Genomic DNA, 19,356 nt, shown 5'->3' on the forward strand with positions numbered 1-19,356 from the left:
TTATGAATAATTAATGATAAGAAATGTATTCAATCCGATTGATTTAAGTTTTTGTATCGATGGAATGACTTCATGCAGATAATTACTCTGCGCAATTCTTCGTCCTCCCTTTATTTCAATTTACTTTATGTTATCGTTTTCACATTGCACAGGCTACTTCCTTAAGTCACTCCGTTCTACGGAATCACGATTAATCGGAGCGTGGGTGAAGTAGATCAACACCAAGCTGGTGCAAACTTTTAACTATCAAGGAGCTGGAGCAGGAAAGTTTGGCGGAGAGTTCGTCTATCCGGTAAGTTTCGAGAGTCCGAGATATCGTCGGGCCATCAGCTACCCTTCTCTTCTTCTTTCTCCTCCTCCTTCTTCTTCTTCTTACTTCTCTGGGACTGGTCTTTCTTCTGGATCGTCTGTCCGTTTAAAAATTAAATTTGTATCTATGTGATATAGGTGGAGTCATGCTTTCGACAACTTCTGTTCTGTGAAAAAGATAGAAATTTAAGATTAGATGAAATTATTAGATAATTAATGTTTAGATTTTTATTCTCAAATTAAAATTTTTATGATAAGAATAGAATTGAATTAGAAATTTGTTTTATCTTTAAAATATTATAATATGTATTTTCATATTGTCTATGAGAAAATGGTTAGTAGAGAAGAACTGAAAGATGTAGACTTCATTTTCTTCATTACATTCTTAAGGTTATCACGTATTGGCATAATAATGAGTTTATTAATTATTTTATGAATAGTTAATATTCTTATAAATCTTCTAAGGCGTTTACATAATCTTAATCTTCTTAATGTTATTGTAGTTCATAATCCATCTGTTAATAATATAATAATAGGATTTTATAATTATATTCATAAATTATTTTGTGAATAATATTCGCCAATATTTTGAAATGATCATCACAACATTGTTTTATTTGTTCTAATTATACTCACATATATATTATCATTTATCTTCTTTATCAAACAATTTAACATGAATATAATTCCTTTAAATTATGAGAAGAAAGATATCAGATAATGGATCAATAATATTCATATTTTTCTTGTCATCTTCTCGTGGTCGAGCAATAATTTATTTTGAATATTTTATAAATTTTTTTGCATTCCATAGATTTTCTGTAGATTAAAATTCTTCATAAATGCATAAATCTGCAATCTATTGATCGAATTAAGATTTCTTCCTTAAAACAAAATATTTGATTTAGAAAATCAAAAAGCAAATATTTTATATTATAAATGTAATATTTCTATACAAAGTTAGTGTTATTTCAGGAATTCAATTGAAGAAAGTCTTCCTCTTTTTTGTTCGAAAATATTTAATTATGAAAGTTATTGTAGTAGGAGGAGCATTGTTCAGACAAGTGGTACAAGTCAATTATTAGCTGAACAAGTAATATATCGATTACTTAAGCAGATAAGTAGTATAAATCAAATTTTAAATTGAAGAATAATATAATTAACTTCTTTTAATAAAAAGCAAATAAAATTCTCGTTGTAGAGATACATAATGATAACGTTAAAAATTAGATGTATCTAAGAAAATAAATATTAATTTAATGTAAAGTTATTATAATAAAATTAAAGTTTCTAATCTATTATTATATCTTTTTAAATTCTGCAAAGTAATTATTCCGATTAATTATTATATTTTTAAAATAAGTTTTCTCTCTTAAAAACGTATCCCAAAAATAGAATGGCACACAATCTTATTAAGTAATTGAAAGTTAAAATGATTGTAAGAACTACATCAGTCAGAGTTAACGTTTACAAATGGAAATTTTTGAATGTTTTTCACCATGTTTAAGAAAGAAAACAGAAGATAGATATATATAAATAGAAAATGTTGGTACAACTTGCTTTGAGGCAATAATGGAGACTGGATACATTACATTTTACATGTAAAAGGGCTTTGATACATGTTTTATCGTTCTTCGATCGAACTCAAAGCCTGGCAAATATTGGTCCTTTTGTAGACTGAAACAATTCCTTTCAAGTATAAGAATCATTACATGTAACATGTATCTATTTTTATTATTCTTTATTATTATATTCTATTACTTTTTCTTTCAAGATAATAATCAAATATTGTAATATTTGAGAATTTTCATAATTTTTATAACAATTACTTTGCACAATAATATTGAACATATGTTACACTGAAACAAATTAATTACATTAAATAAACAAAATTTTAATAATTACGTGTATTAAATAATATAAATTATTATTCATAATAGAGATATATTTGTTATATTTCTGCAAGAATAAATTCTCTCATAAATTAAAATCTATATTTTACCTTCAATATTAATTAACAACATTTCAGCACACATTTCGTCAATTCTTTTAGACTTATAAAATAGATATTAACTTTTATTTTATATTCTAGCATAATTCATCGATATTTTCAATAACGAAATAACTTTTTTTCATCAAATTTTTATTCGATGATAGCCGGTACAATCGGATTTCAATCGCTGAAGTGACGAATCGCCATTTTTCCTCTTTTCATTTTTTATGACACAACTTTTATAATCATTATCCTTTTGAAATGTCAATATCTGCTCTAAATTTGATTTAAATCCATACCCAATAACGGCTAATATATCATACAATATATTCTCTTTCGTATAATTTTGTATTGAATTTCATATTCTGTGCCACTTTCTGTACGGTCAAATATGTGAAAATAAATAGACTTGCATGTTGATTTTAAAAAATACATACATTTTAATTAATTAATATTTTTCAATTTTTTAGAATTGTTTATTTAATAAAAAATTATAATAATATTAATCATACTATGACATAATGTGAAACTATACACTTTTAATTATTTAATCAAATGAATAGTAAAAGAATTTCATATTCTTACCAAGCAAGTAGTACAGGTCAACTATTTGCTAAACCAATTTCATATCCTTAATTGCATAACCGAATAAGTAGAACAAGTCAACCATTTCTCGCTAGTTTTATATTTTTAAATCAGAGTTGGATATTAACCTGTTAAAAAAATAAAAATTAAAAATTTCGAATAAAATTATTTCAAGTAATTATTTATTAAAATACTAGTAATATTTATTAATAATTATTATAGTTGATCTCCGCTTTTATAATCTCAGTTTGGCACTATAATATTATTTGCAATTATTCGATATTTTAGTAATAAATTATCGAACTCATTGAAATAATTTTATATATATAAAGTTTTCCATTGCATTTTCATTTTCATTTTCAAATATAACAATATTTGTAACTAAATTACTGTAAATCCTTGCATAAATTAAACCATAAATCATTCCTTACAATTGCAACAGTCATAATCCTTAAGATAATCACAAAATTAACTCAAAGAGAATAATCATGAAAAGAATAACAAATTCATCCCAGATTAAACGTAATTAAACGTTAATTTATCCTATTTCACCGTAGATAGCAATGAAACACTCTGAATATTACTAGGCTTATCAATATTATATATTCCTTTTGTAGTACTATATAATCCTTCCATTACTTTAAATATTAAGAAGCATCCTATACGAATTTATGATTAATATATCATTTTAATTCTGAGAATCAAAGATTTACAATTTCATTTCTCTTGATCATAATTGAATATCTTATTTTAAAAAGTAAAATAGATAACAAATATTGAAATAATAGTAGATATGGAAAATTTATTAGTCATTTTTATTTATTTATGACAAATAATGAAATATTTAAAATTAGCCATATAAGTAGTATATTCTCAGTCATGATATATTAGTCAGTCAAATAGTACAGGTTGACTATTGTTCATACCAATATTGCATCTTCAATCATTTGGTCAATCAAGTAGTATAGGTCAACCTTTGGTCAGGCCGATAATATATCGATCATTTGGTCAGATAAATAGCATTTGCTGGGCCAGACAAGAGGTATAGGTCAGCCATTAGTTCGGCTAATCGTAGATTATATTGCTAATCGTTTGGTCAAACAAGTTGAATAATAAATTGTGATCAGATAAATGGATCAATAAGCTTAATTTCTCGCATCAATCCATCACAAAAACTTTTTTTTTTTTAAATTATTAAAATCTGATCTTTTTATCAAAACTTTTAGTTATTCGCCAATCATTTTCAATCACGTTTCCAATCGTAATTTTCGTAATGTACACAGAAAATTATGCAATTTCACGCTCGGTTTAATGATTATCGTGGTTAAACATCTCTGGATGCGAGGAGTTTGCCACGTAAAGTCCTTAAACTTGTACTGGAGGCGGAATACCTTCGCTTTGTGTACGAAATACCGCACGTATTTACTTATTACTTCCAGTGACCGACGAAGGTGATCAACAATTCCAGGCCAGACTCGAAGAGCCAGTTAGAACACGTTGCTTCTCGATGAGAGTGAAAGTGAGATTTCCACAAGATGCAATCAACATGTCCATCTTGATCGATTGAAATAGAAATATATTAAATTAAAATAAAATATATTATATAAGATTATTATTGAATTAAAATGAAAATGTTTTTTCTAACATGTTTTTACACAAAATTATAAATATATAAAACAAAAGTTATGATAATTAATTAATTTATAATTCTAAGAAATGGAATTTTAATACTAAAGTAAGTATATTTATTATTATTCATAAATATATCTTTATATACCTGTAGCATAAATCCTTGGATTTCCACTTTCCACTATTATATGACAAACGAAAAGCCAACCACTGATATCACAGTTACAACGGAGATGAATTACACCAGTTCCAGTAAAGTTACCTACCTAAATATAAATTGCATTCCACGATAACTTACCGCACGCATTTCGTAGCGCGCCATATTCAGTTAGAATTATGCGAACCAATTAACCTTATTGATTCGTTTTAATTGGAATGTTTAATAATCGTGGTTTCCTAAACGTACATTAGTTCTCTATATTCTCGTTAAAAATGTGAATTTGTACGAGTAAATCCATATGTTTTTTGTCAAACAAATTTTTGAGGTTATAAATTCTAACCAAATTTTTAGTGAAAAATTTACTAAAGAAATCTTGTGGTTTTCAATTTGGTTATTAAGAGTGTTGAACGAGTGTCTCTTCTCTCTGTTGAAAACATTGTTTATTTTGAAAATTCAAAAGATACCAGCACGATACTTGTGACACTGTAACATAAAGAAAAGAAGTGAATTCATCAGTGAAGCTACATCAAAGAATACATTTGTATGAAAGGAGGTTAGCTAGAATTTTCGAGAAATTGTACTTTGGTAGTAGATCTTATGGCTGTCCTAGCAAGAGAACACATCCACAATCTCTTAATGTGTTTTAGAAAGTTGGATCTCTCGGAACATTAACAAAAGAAGATCATGAACCGAAATAATGTTTTTCTAGATTAAAGTTTCTTAAATACTTAAGTTTTTTTATTTTTCTACATTTTGCTTATAAAAAATTGCAAATTTTTAAATTTGTGATTTTATTTCATTCTATGTTATTTCTTACATATTTGCATTTGTTTATATTTTTATAATAGTTTTTTTTATTTATTTTTTATAAATAATTAACTGAGATTGTTAAGAAAAATATAAAATACATATATTTATAAAACAATATTTCGTGTACTTTATTTTTGTTAATATTCCGTGTCTAAAATTCATACGATAATTATATAATTCAAAAGTATAACTATATATAAAAATATAACAAAGATAAAAAAAATTTACTTAAAAAAATTTTAATTAATCCCATAATTCAGCTCAATCCCAGAATTTTATCAAAAAATACAAACTCGTTAATCCCACAATTTTTTTAACGTAACTCATCCTTAACGTAACGACAAAAATTCTCCAAAATTTTACCACCAGCCGATAAAACAGATTTACATGAAAAATAAATTAATCACACAAAAATCCATAATGCGCGCACAAAAGAGAGGTTAAACTTTCAGGCCAATTCACATCGATTCAATACATCATTATATTCTTCAATAGATATATTAAATTTTCCTTTGATCGTGATATTATCTCGTGTAAAGATATTATTATTGAGGCAAGAGGGTGGAGAAAGAAAAGAAAGGAAACGAAATCGGACGTAAAATCGATAAAAGCTTTGTTCGAGCACACGTTCACGCGTGTGCCACGTTTCGAAGCGCACAAAAGGCACGTTTTAGTCGGTGGAGAAGAGAGACGAGGAAAGCACAAATAAAATCCATCGATCGAACCAAAGGGGTGTTCCACGAGGTCGAAGTCGGTTTTGAGTGGGTCCCATCCTTGATCAAGGGGGCTGCCTTCTCTGATAAACCTGTGTAACGCGAAAAGGAACCCCGATGCGGAACCATTTCGACACAGGCCCCCTAAAAGACCACCAAGAAGCATCTACGCCATTGTACTTGGTCAGAGAATAGTAGGGGCCATCCTGATCGCTCCTCTTGTTTAGTATTTCTATCGCGATACTACTCGTTTTGTGTTTTAAAGATATATGGATGGACAGAAATTTTTGTATTTTGAAGTTTGAAATAAAATATGATTTTTTAAGTTTTGAAAGAGAGAAGAGGAATTCAGTATTGTTAAAAATTGAAGATCAATCATGATAGATATTTTTCTTAATTATGTAATTTTGAAATTGAAAAGTGAAGTTAAAAAAACGTGAAAATTGAAGTAAAAGAAATTTTTGAAAGTAGAAATTGGGAAAGTTGGTTAAAAGTTGTAGAAGTTAAAGTTGTAGAAGTTAAAAAATGTGAAAGTTAAAACAATAAAAAAAAAAAAACAGAAAAAATAAAATCTTGGAAATTAAAGTTGTGAAAATTAAAATTTTGAAAATTGAGTTTGCAAAAGTTAAAATTTAGTTAAAATTTAGCTGAAGAAATTAACAAATTAAAGTAGTAAAAATTAAAATTTTAAAAGTCGAACTTTTTGAGAGTTAAAATTTAGAAGATTAGAGTTGTAAAAGTTAAAAATTACATGATTTTATTTAACAAATTTGTTATCGATTTACTGTCTAAATTTTTAAATTAAGAAATTCATTATGTATGACTGAAATATTAAAAACATTGAATGATATAAACTATATTCGAATTGTATTTATATAATTTTTAATTATCAATATAGATATCGATACATTTCATATTTAAAACACGTCTTTTCGTTTCTTAATATATAAGTACTCGTTTTATTTTATTATTAATTAAATTTTTACCGTATGCTCTGTATGTTTCAACGCTAAATATTTTTATTTCCACATGTGTTCTACCTTAGTTTTTCACGGTAATATCGTTTACATCGTAAAAAGTTTATCCCATTTTTTCGCTCTTTTACTACTTCCTTCTGTTTTCAAGATACATATTTTATAATTGGTTTTTTCTCATAAAATAAGAAACACTATATTATAATCCATCTCATCTCCTCATTTTCTTTCCTTGGTTTTCGATTTCATGCGTAGTAATCTTTATTACGCTTTATAAATTCTCGGAACTTAATTTTTATATTTTCATTTTAAGTAATTTTGTATTTTTATTCATTGCATTTATCTTTCTATATTTTAATAATTTATATTTTATAATTTATTATAAAATATATATATATTTATTTAAAATTTTTTCAATATTTATTAAATTATGCTATTAATAATGTTTGTTAATATTCATTGCCATTTTTTAAATAATATTTTAAATTTTCGTTTTATGTTAATGATACATTATCTGAGACAAGAAAAAAGATACAAAATCAAAATTCTCATCAATATTGGAAAATATTATATTATATTATTCCAAGAATAATTTCCATTTTCCTTCTTCGAGGAAAGATGAAATATTAACAGGTTTAAAAGTGTCACGAATCTCATTATTTAAGTGGCAACTATGTATAAAGTTAAGGACCGTGGAGAAAAGGAATTCGTCAACGACCTGGATAACTTAATTCAATGCCATTCGAGTTAAGCTCTGAAGCTTAGAGAGCTTTCTTCTCTCTGTTGCCGCCTATATCGTGATAGATACACTAGTGAAACATTGAATGATATCACATTATAAATACGTATATAACGTGTTAATATTGGTATACAAATATCACTATATTTACTATAATAGTAAGTTCATTTTTCAAGGCTTTCTTTCTTTATCTAACTTTAAAATTTTTAATATGTATTTTCAAAATTATAAATTATTAACATTAATTTATAACTCTTAAAAAAATTCAATGTAATTTAAAATCATTGTTACATTTTCTAATCGACTAATTTTATTATTTCCTCGATTTTACTATCAAATCTCATAAATCCTGAATTTTAATGTCAAATCTTTAAAAAATGGCACCCATAATAATATAATCAAAATCAGAGAAAAAATGTTCATTTTCAAGATTGTGAACTTTTGATATTGATATATTTTAAAAAAATATGATTATTGTGATATTTATCCAATCATTAATTTCAAGAACAAATTCTTGAACTTTACTATTTTTATTAGGATTTTTATTAGGGTTAGATATAATTTAATTTAAATTAAGTTATAAAGAAAATTATGTTCATAATAATATTACTTCTTAAGAAAAATCAGAAAAGATAGTTCCTCAGTTTTATGAAAAATCTACGTTTTCTCATCTCAATTCTTAAAGATAAATTTTGTTCAATTTCTCATAACCTAAAAATAACCTTCTTTGGAACTTAAGTCTAACCTTAAAATCAAGATTTCACACTCACCATACTATGTACGTACCTCTTGAACCAGTACGTTTCCCTGTTCTCACATACACTATTCTTTCCTGACCATCTCCATTTTCCCGCATTTTCCGTTTCCCTCTTGTCGAGCTCGTTCCTCCCGAGTTATATCCCGTAAACCGTGGTAGTTTGTTGGTCACGGTGTGCAATCTCACGGAGGACCAGACGAAGCGTAACACCTCCCTTCTCTGCTCACCCTTTGTCCAGAAACCTCCGAATTCGTGCATTCACCAGAGTATGCGTTTATACGCATGTGGAGGGAAGACCATTTAACACAAGGACAGATGTATATTTTGCTGTAGCGCCACTGGTGGCACTACTTTCGTGCGAGAAATGGAGAATATCGCTGTAGATAGAAATACTGTCCGTTTATCAGAAGAAAAGAATAAAGGATAAAGTATGCACTCTCATTTTATTCCATCTCTTCTGTCATTACGCATTATCATTATTAGCCAATGATGAAATTGATGAGAAATAGAAATATAACAGAATTTCTTTGATTGAGAGGTTATGTTGCAAAATCATCATTCTATTTCACTTTGTCTTGATATACTCATCGTTAACCTTTGTTAATGTCCTTAGTCAATGATGATAGAAGAGATAGAAATAGTGAATATTGTACTTAGCCATCTTCTCTATGTGCTTGAACTATAATATTCTCTATCTGACTCATATATCTGTACTATTATTTCTTAGTTTGACTACTATCTATCTATTCTATTTCTCAATTAATTTATATATTCGGCTGTCTAAATAGTATATATCCGTATTATTCTCGTCTGATTATTATTTGTCTATATTATTCCTCTGATTTATACTATATATTCAGAAAATGACAAGTGTATCATTCTATTTCAACTTTTTGCTATCATTATTGTTAAGACGATGGGCAAATCGAGAAATAGTATGATTTCATAATATTGGCATAACCTCCTAATTATAGATTATAAACAAAAAAAATTTCTTTTGAAAAATATCATCATTCTGTTTCACTTTCTCTCGATATACTCATCGTCAGAAATAGACAAAATTTGAATTTAAAATTGAAATTAAGAATAAAGTTCAATTTTACTGTTCAAAACCTTCAATAGCCTTAAAATTAAATTGAGATTATATAAACAACGTTTAATTATAATAGTTAATAAAGTTAATATAGTTAATTTTACTCGAGCATTTTAAATAAACTTATTACTTAAATTAATGTTGTTATAAAATTTTAATTAATTTTTCAGCTCTTAATGATTAATTTTATTCATCGTCGATTTTTGTTATTGTCCTCATTAACGACATAATCATGTGATGGCAAGAGAAATGGAATAGAGTGAGAGCGTAAATATCTGTTCTAACCATCTTCTGGCATATGTACGTTACACTGAGCAGCTAGACAATGCGAGAGGTGGAGCTCAAGTATGTGTACACAGAGGGAAGTTGTATAAGGAAAAGATTACGGACTATGCATGTAGATAAGCGGCCTGATAAGTGTTCGTTCATGAGAAGAATAGATTGAAGACGAGGTCGTTTTCTTCACTCATTGTCGAAACTGGAATCTTCGTGAGAAAGTTGTTTCAGGAACTGCAAATAGATTAATAAAAAGAATTAATAATCAATAATTAATTGTTAAAATATGATTGTTTATGCTGACGAAATGAAAAGATATGCAACTAGAAGAAATTTGACATTTTTTATTTACATATTTGAATATTTATTAATTATATATTTGCAAAAATGATAAAGATAAGAGGTAAGCAAGAGAATATCTGTCATATTATTTTTATGATGAGAAAAATAAATATTTGATCATTTTTGAGATTTTGAAATAAATAAATATATATATATATATATTTTTTTTTAGAAAGCACTCTCATCTGTACCATTTTATATCAGATCCTTTTGGAACACTATCACTGTTTTTTAAGTAAATGGTATACTTAAAAATTTCTGAATTTATAATAATATATCAATAAATGCTTAACATTTAGTGTTAAATTATAATAATTGGATCATTTGTTCATTAGAAAACGTATCATTTATAAAAGTTTATTCTTATTCAATTTATTTTTCAATTTAGGTAGTAGATTATTCAATTTCTCTCATAATCTACTAGTTATTAATCTAAATTTAAAGTTGTTCAAAATAATTTTTCTCGCTTCAATTCAAATCTAATTCTCCAATATGACTGTCTACTCTTGTTTCAGAACTCTTGCTCGTTCCTATCGCTACAGGAATCGGTTACTATCCGAAATACACAGGATATATATCTATACTATGGAGAATGAAACCACTTCCGGTTGGTTCCGTTTACGGATTCGCCTCGCTGAATTTCTTCACATCCGAGGGATACTGCCCTCGATAACAGTTAGACCAAACATGAGATTATACGCGAAACTTTCTGCATACGCTACAAGATCACTATTGAGAATCCTCAAATTTAATCGGTGTCCACCGATCGAGAGACAAAATAATATTCGTACACTTTTACGGACGAGTTTTCTTCCCTCACGATTCAATAGAATCATTTTTTAGGTTAAATAATGGAGCAAAATACAAGTGTATTTTCGTCGAATTATTGTAGAATTGTAAATTGACACTTCTCACGAGGTGTCAACATTCGGAAATAACGCTATATAATCACGTCGAATCGAGTTTGATGAATACGTAATGCGTTGCATGTTGATGAAGAACAGGTAATGCACTCTAAAAACGAACGTTGCCATGTATACACGACGATGAATTGCAATTGTCCTTTTTTGTCCTTAAATATCTCGATAAATTGTTTTTTTTATAAAATTTTTATCTTCGTTCTAATACAGTTATACCTTAATATTCTACAAAATGTTAATTATGGAATTTGTTTTTCAGGTTATAAGCGATTTTGTACTAGAATATGCTTGTATGAAGGTAATATAGAGATCATCATTTCTGAATTATAGGTAATCTAACTTAATCTAAACTTCATTGATGAGTATTGATGAATTGGCTTACTAAAAATAGTGCAATGTTTTTATGTTAAGATACTTGAAATGATGTCAAAGAATTATGATAAAATGAAGAAAAATGATTTCTTAAATGTATTCTATTCAATATTCTATACTTAAAAAATTTCGAATAAAAATTTAGTGCAAATCATTTTTATATCGATTTTTTTATTGAAATTTTGTGATGTATTATTTTAAATAAACAGATATTATATTTAAATATTTAGTGAATGACAAAGACTTTAAATTTTAGTAGTTTAAGTGATTCAAATAAGGTAAAAAGTTTATATTGGTATGTGTTTCACCTCTTTGAGAGGAATTCTCTTAATTGTAAGCTGCGGAGCTTAAGTTGGATTGATCTAATTCCTCGGAATATATTACCTCTCTGTTGCAATAGTTCTGAACCTTTTCAAAGTCACAAGAAGACTTTCGATTATAAAAAAAATTATGAAATACCAACATCATTAATATTATAATATATACTAACGATAAAAAAATATCAATTAAGAATTATTCTTTTTTATAAAAAATTTCAAACTGTTAATTTTCGATGTGTATAAAAGAAAGTGTCTTAAGATTCATAGTTCCAATAAATTTCGATTCTTGTTTGAACAAAGTTTAAACTGTATAATGAATAAGAATATGTAGGAAGTTAAGAAGGAAATCCGGTACGTGTTGGAAAATGCACGAAGGTCTCACCTGTTGACATCCTATTCGTGTCTATGAGCATGTCAGAAATACGTAACAGTTTTACCATTATAATAATCCAAAAATAATTTGTCATCTTTTGTAATCTTCTAGAAACGTGATTTTTCTAATTTCTTTGCAAAATTCATTAAACGTTTCATTTCTTAATTTCACGGCATCTATTAACATTCCATTTATTTAGATCTAACCTCAAAATTCAATCATTATTTGTAGTACGATACATTAATTCATAAAATTCTTTAAACATTTTATCTTTTAATTTCGTAGAATATTAATATATATTAACACCTCAGATATTTAAATTTAATTTCAAAATCAAACTATTATTTATTTGTTATATTTGTGAATAATACAATTTATATACAATTTATATTAGAAATCGTTACGATTCATAATTCAATAATTTCAAATAGTTAATCTAAAATTGAATTATATTATTCCAAAATAATCAATTTATATATACTTATACGAGAATATAGAAACATTACATTTATAATTACTAATTTTTTCGTAAAATTTATTACATGTTTTATCATTTAATATTATGGATTTTGATATTAAGATGAATGAAGCATCATATGTAACTGAGTAATAATTAAATTGCGAAAGCTGACAATTGCACTTTCATTGAATTCTTATGACAAATTTAGGAAAATTATATTGTATGTATTATGATGTGTAATATTATGAAATTTATTAATAATTTCATATGAAAGGATTCCTGGAATTAACAATATGAAGAATTAATAATTCCGAATTATATAATAAACAATTGTTGCATAATTATATTTTCGATTTTATCATGAATAAATGTTTATAAATATTTTACTATTTATTTTGATATTTATTTTTCCAGCTATTTATCTTTTTTTTATTCAACTTTTCTTTTATTTGTTTGAATCTTAAGATTAAAATAGTAAAGATAAAAATTGATTTTCTTTTTCTATTATAGTAGCAGTTGAACTAAATTTATTTTTATTTGTAGTTTTAACTTTGTCATTGAAATACAACCAAAATGAAATAATAGCTTCCTAACCTATATTTATTTCTATAATACCATTGTAAATTTGTACATTTGATACTTCGATCAATAAGAAAAATCTAATATTTTAAATCGAAGATACACTTACTAGTATATAATTTTATTGATAGATTTTTGTTAACATTATCAAATACATTTTGACATAATTAATCACTATATCACACTTAAAACACTTATACCATACCTGACAAACATTTGATCGATTGACAAATATAAATAGTATTTTTCTTTATATAAAATATTTTTTTTAAAATATTATGCAGAATACATCAACTTTCTTATAATATATGGTATTTTGAAAACATATTTTCGATAGAATAGAAATTCTTATAACATGATTTTTATATAGTATGATTTAATAAACTTAGATAATCTTTATACAAAATTAGGTTAGATTATGTTTTATATATATATCGTAATCATGTTGGTACAAAGGAACAGTTTTTAAGTTGCGAATGGCAGACAAAAGCATGTTCGGTGAAAAACAGACAGAAAAAGCAACAGTCGGTCGAATATAGAAACGATCTGACGGTCATCGTGACTTCCGCGGTGGTACGAAGCGAGGAGTTGAGTGGCTTTATCAGGCCTCGTTACTGCGCTAAATCCATGGCCACGAGTGGAGGAACACACTTGTGACGGACGTAAAACCCGAAATGAACTTCCTCGCTTACGGGGATTGCCGTTTTGCCCTGCAGAAAGGGGGGCAAGTGGGCTGCCTGCTCAAAGTATCCTATATCTAGTACAATATACATATATATATATATATCTATGTATGCATATGCATATTAGTCACGAATGGTTCAAAATTTATCGGTAATTATTATCCTCTTATAATCAAGAAATATTGTTTCAATTTATAAGTTTAACTTTTTAATTCAATTGAATCAATGATAAAAAATAATAAAAAGTTAATACCAAATTAATTAATTGTTATATAATTAGATGTGGAAAATAATAATTATTCGAGAAGATAGATGTATTGAGAAAGTGTTGATTAAATTAAGTTAGTTAAATTAAATGCTTCTTTATCGATTTTATTCATTTGTAGGAAATTAGAAAGAAAAATTTATAGTAGTTAATTAGATTTTACTGTGAAATATTATAAATACATACAATGCATCTCTATATTTAATAATTTTTGTAATTTTGTATACATTAGAAAGTTGCAAATTAATATTTTAAAAAACTGAAATTTAGAAAAAGTTAAAGATTTAATAACACAATAAATTAAAAATGAATTTTTTTTAATAATTTAATTTTTCAATTGATAATTATCAATTAAATATCTAATCGATTCAGTGTGTCTATTTTATCAAACGAACAGGATTATATTATTACGATTTCTTAAATCCACTCGAAATTGGATATTTCATATTAATACAAGCTTGTAGTAGTCCAATTGTAGTTTATAATCTTCCTGAAATTGTTATTCTCATAATAACAACACGAGTACAATTAGTACAAATGTAATATTGAATATTAATTTCAATAGATACATACAAATTTGTCTTTTCGACATTGAAAAATTTTCTATATCTGTAATGTATATTCATATTCGATTCGTCTACAACGATTATCGAATAAAGCATTTGATAAAAAAAATGTTATTACATACCAACTAATGATTAAATAATCATTAGCGAAAACCACGTACAACCTCAGGAAGTAATGAATTTTGCAACGCTTGTTATCATGCAAGATTGAACACACAGAATTCTACAAATACCTAAATCCATAACAAATTTAGAAATGGTAATAGAAATTAATCGAGTTTCTTTTATAGAATAAAATTAAGGGAATTTCGAAGTTTTTCAATTTTTTAATTTCAATTTTCAAATATAAAACTTCTTTAAAAAAAAGAAAGACATATATACGTATATATTAAAATTTCATTTATTATTTATAATCTATCATTTACAACCAGGTTTAATTTTCTTTAAAATATATAATAATTATTTAATATTTAATGAATTAATTTTTTATTTAGTTTATATCACACGATATTCATTTCTAATTTATATCATAAAGACGCTGTATCTATATTTATATAAACGACGTTAGGCAATATTTTAGATAATAGCTTACGTAAAGCTTGAATAACCAATCACTATATTTATTAACAACACTTCATTCAACGTTCCATTGTATCAAATATAAATTTAGAAACAATATTGCAAGTATAATAACTACTTAATGTTTAATAAACTAATTTTTTTTACTTATTTTGTATCATAGATACAATCAAAATTTTTAACCTTTATCATAAAAATTATATAGATGGAGTCACGCTTGGTACTAGTTCGGATAATAGTAAACTCAGCTAAAGTTCATATAATAAAGCACTATATAAAATTTCCTATAAATGAAATTCATATGAACAAAATTTTACTATATTAAATATTATAAATAATATTTTAAAAACAACATTGCAAGAATTTAATGATTTAATATTTAATGAATTAATTTTTTACTTATTTTATATTATAAATATATATATATATATATATATATATATATATATATATATATATATATATATATTTATAATACTATATCATATTAAAAAGACATTTGTTCTTATAGATGGAGTGATATTCGACATTTAATATTTCTAATAATAGAAAACTCAGCTAGAGTTCCACTATTCAGTATTACCAAATCATTATTCTTCAATTTCACATATCCCAATAAAATAAAATTAACCGTATATTTAGACTAATTTTCATGTTAATCTCTCATCAATTCGTTAATTGACACACGAAAACAAAACATTTACTTTTGATGTGGCTACTAATGGTACAACCTTTTAGTAAAACAAAGCTTTGTATCATTCTCTTTGTTATACATTGAAAAATGGAATCAGTGTAATTAGTGTGTATTTTCTCTTCTGTCAGTGTCAATCACGAAATCGAAAAAAATAACTATAAAAAATAACTATAATAAGACAAATTATTCTTTTCATTTGCAATTAATCGAAACAAAAGTGTAGTTGGTCGAATCTTTGTGCACAGTGATTTTCTTCAATCGATATCGAGAATTAAATTACCTGGTAATTTATAAGTTTTCTAACTACGGTAATTATCGCTTGAATCAGTCTCGGTCGACGTTTATCGAAATCCCAAGTAACTCTTAATTAACCTGGATGCACGAGCGATGAATCGATGCCGAAAATTTAGTTTCTACGTAAATTCTATACATGTGAAATTAACTATGCTTATCGGGGCTGATATAAATTTCCGTTACGAACAATATTTATGTTACGCAGTGTACATAATCGATGTGTATGATAAAGAACGACAGAATTCCTATAAACATTCCCAATGAGCCGATACCTCGTTATCGAGCTAATGACCCTTGATAATCTAAACTTTAATGGGGTTCTCATTGGATTCTTGTTATGCTTTAATCATTCGATTTTAATTTTACATCTTGTTCTTGTTAAAATTTTCAACAAACGATTCGTTTTGATCAAAATTTTTACATTAATGAAATAATTGATTGTGGAACATTGATTAAACGTACTATAAAATATAAATAACGAACTTGAAAATTATATAGGTTATGTTAACCGTAATTAATTCGGTTTTAATAAAAGTATCGAAATATTTGCTGTATTTTTCTTTTAAAGAAGAATTGCCATGTGCAAAATTTGAATGATTAATTATGTGAATATTAACCGTGAGAAATAAAATACAGAGAGAAATAAAATAAAGGGTGTCTATAGAAATGCAAATCAATATGTTCGGATTTACAAATGAAAAAAAGAAAATTAATGTTTCAAATATAGCTATTTTTCAATTATCTTCCATTGTTATTGCATGACAAAACAATTAGATAAATTATTTAATCCTTATAATAGCACATTGTCTTTAAGTTTAAATTATAATAAAAAAAAAAAATTTGAATATAATTTTGAATAAAAAAATTAAAGATCCAAGTAAGTATTTAATCATTAATCGAGTGTATGATTAATTATTTAAATTTTCTGTGGCGTGAAATTGATATTTGAATTTATCTGCAAATTTAGTATCTCAATCAACTTCGATAACAATATTCACTTAATCTAATAGATATTTGTATATGAATTTATATAGATAGAATATTAATTTAATTTCGGTTAGAAATTAATAATTGATGATTGACATTTAATGTTATTAAATGACAATTGATGATCGATATTTTTAATTAATTATCCATCGAGTTTCATAAATTGATTGAATTAACTGCATTTTTTTACGATTAATTAATCGAAATTAATCTATCTAATCTAATTTAACAATATAATTTTAAATAAAATTTTGATTTTATCTACATGGTTCATTGAATTAAAATATTAAAAAAAAAAAATGACAATTTTTAGAAATAAGAGATGTTTGAATTTCAAACAATTTGAAAATTTAGTATTTAGAATTAAAATATCTTTTGTTACATGTCATTCTTCATTATAGTATCTTTTTTTTTTTATTTTTTTAATTCTTTTCTAATTAAAATGTCTTCCTTTCCATAAGATAAGTCTTTCAACTTGATATTTTAAAATGATTCTTAAATTGCTTGTTGCATAAAAAAATACCTAAACGAAAATTGAATAAAGAAGAATTAAGAATATAATTTAATATTATTAATTCTTCTGTCGATAGATACAGAATATATAAAGATCAATTTAGTTTTAATGTTGTTATAATAGATATTTTAATTTTAAAGGTGCAAAATGATAGCATATTTTTTTTTGAAATGGAATATTTTGTATCTATAATATATATGTAATATAAATGAATAGTTCAATTAGAATTTTATGTAATTTAATAAAATAGAATAAAGAAAATAATTATTTATTAAAATATTCAAAGATTCAAAGATTGACTTAATTATCAAGATACATATTCATTCTTTTTTAAAAATTATTTTAAAAAGCTATTTTTAAAAAGCTCTAATTGCATAAAATGAAAATTTCATTTCACAATATTTTTCGTTATTCACTCTATCATTTTGATCGATTTTTATATCTCTTTTACACGTCCAATTACGAAAAACTAATTACAACACATTATCTCCTTCTACCATTCATTAAAAATTATCTGAAGTTATCAAATTAGAGGAGCCAACCTATATTACCCTTTCATTCAACTTTATACACAATTTATTTTGTAATTTAATTGCATACTTCTAATTAACTTCACCTATACAGTTAGATAAAAATCACTGAAAAATTTTACAAATTTCAACATTGTACTTTAAAAATTTAATTTATATTCTGATATTGATCATTTTGTTTTCTCCAACAGATTTCTTAACATGGGATAAGGAGTAAAATTCAAGATTTTGACAAATTTGAATTACTGAGAATTGTCAGAATTTTTTCTACAAATGAGAAATAATTACAAAAATATCATAAATAAATTCGATGGATTGAAAGGTCTCTGTCATCGTCCTCGTTCTGATTTGTGCTCGTAAATCCTTTGGAACATGACTTCCCCATGGACCTGATGCGCTGTCTTACCAGTAGATAATGCAGGTTGTACGTGCCACAACTGACAGTGAGGACGTGAGTTATCAGAACCATCAATGGCGATTAGTACCGTGAGAACAAGCTTTAGCTGAACGGTTCGACTCGTGGGAGTAGTAATTAATTGCTAAAACCAATAAAAAATTGTTTAAGTATTTTCTAATAGATTGATAAATAATGCTCAAATTATTGGTATTGTTGTGCAAAGATTAATTTTATTTTTCCATTTCATTTCCAGGTCTTAAGAGGAAAATCATGTTATGAAAGTGAAAATAGAGATTTATAAGATGATACAGGCAAGATGATTATTATAAGATTATTCTTCAAAATATTAAATTAGTTCAAATATGATAATTTTTGATGGAAATATTGAAAATTTCATTGATCTTTTATTTTTTATTATTCATAGAGAAATGCAAAATTTACTT

The 19,356-nt window shown here is 25.7% G+C and overlaps 3 long non-coding RNA genes across 5 annotated transcripts; 2 read left to right on the plus strand and 1 right to left on the minus strand.

Annotated features, from left to right (window-relative positions):
- Nucleotides 1-1,633: 1,633 nt before the first annotated feature.
- LOC102654938 lies at nucleotides 1,634-17,312 on the minus strand. 2 transcript variants are annotated; one of them, XR_003305484.1, is made up of 8 exons: nucleotides 16,472-17,312; nucleotides 10,048-10,272; nucleotides 8,683-9,046; nucleotides 4,665-5,159; nucleotides 3,814-4,441; nucleotides 2,888-3,015; nucleotides 2,312-2,679; nucleotides 1,634-2,168 (listed from the first exon to the last, which is right to left on the minus strand). It is a non-coding gene; the product is annotated as an uncharacterized LOC102654938 (long non-coding RNA). The 2 variants fall into 2 exon arrangements; XR_003305483.1 differs by lacking the exon at nucleotides 16,472-17,312 and having other exon boundaries at nucleotides 10,048-10,351.
- LOC100576715 lies at nucleotides 10,551-11,776 on the plus strand. The gene is made up of 3 exons (XR_003305485.1): nucleotides 10,551-10,622; nucleotides 10,896-11,384; nucleotides 11,560-11,776. It is a non-coding gene; the product is annotated as an uncharacterized LOC100576715 (long non-coding RNA).
- Nucleotides 16,037-19,302, plus strand: LOC107965125. Of its 2 annotated transcripts, none has more exons than XR_001704683.2 (3): nucleotides 16,037-16,499; nucleotides 18,708-19,074; nucleotides 19,167-19,302. It is a non-coding gene; the product is annotated as an uncharacterized LOC107965125 (long non-coding RNA). The 2 variants fall into 2 exon arrangements; XR_001704681.2 differs by having other exon boundaries at nucleotides 16,045-16,474.
- Nucleotides 19,303-19,356: the final 54 nt, after the last annotated feature.

Source organism: Apis mellifera, linkage group LG10 (genome assembly GCF_003254395.2).
Source record: "Apis mellifera strain DH4 linkage group LG10, Amel_HAv3.1, whole genome shotgun sequence".
Classification (NCBI taxonomy): domain Eukaryota; kingdom Metazoa; phylum Arthropoda; class Insecta; order Hymenoptera; family Apidae; genus Apis; species Apis mellifera.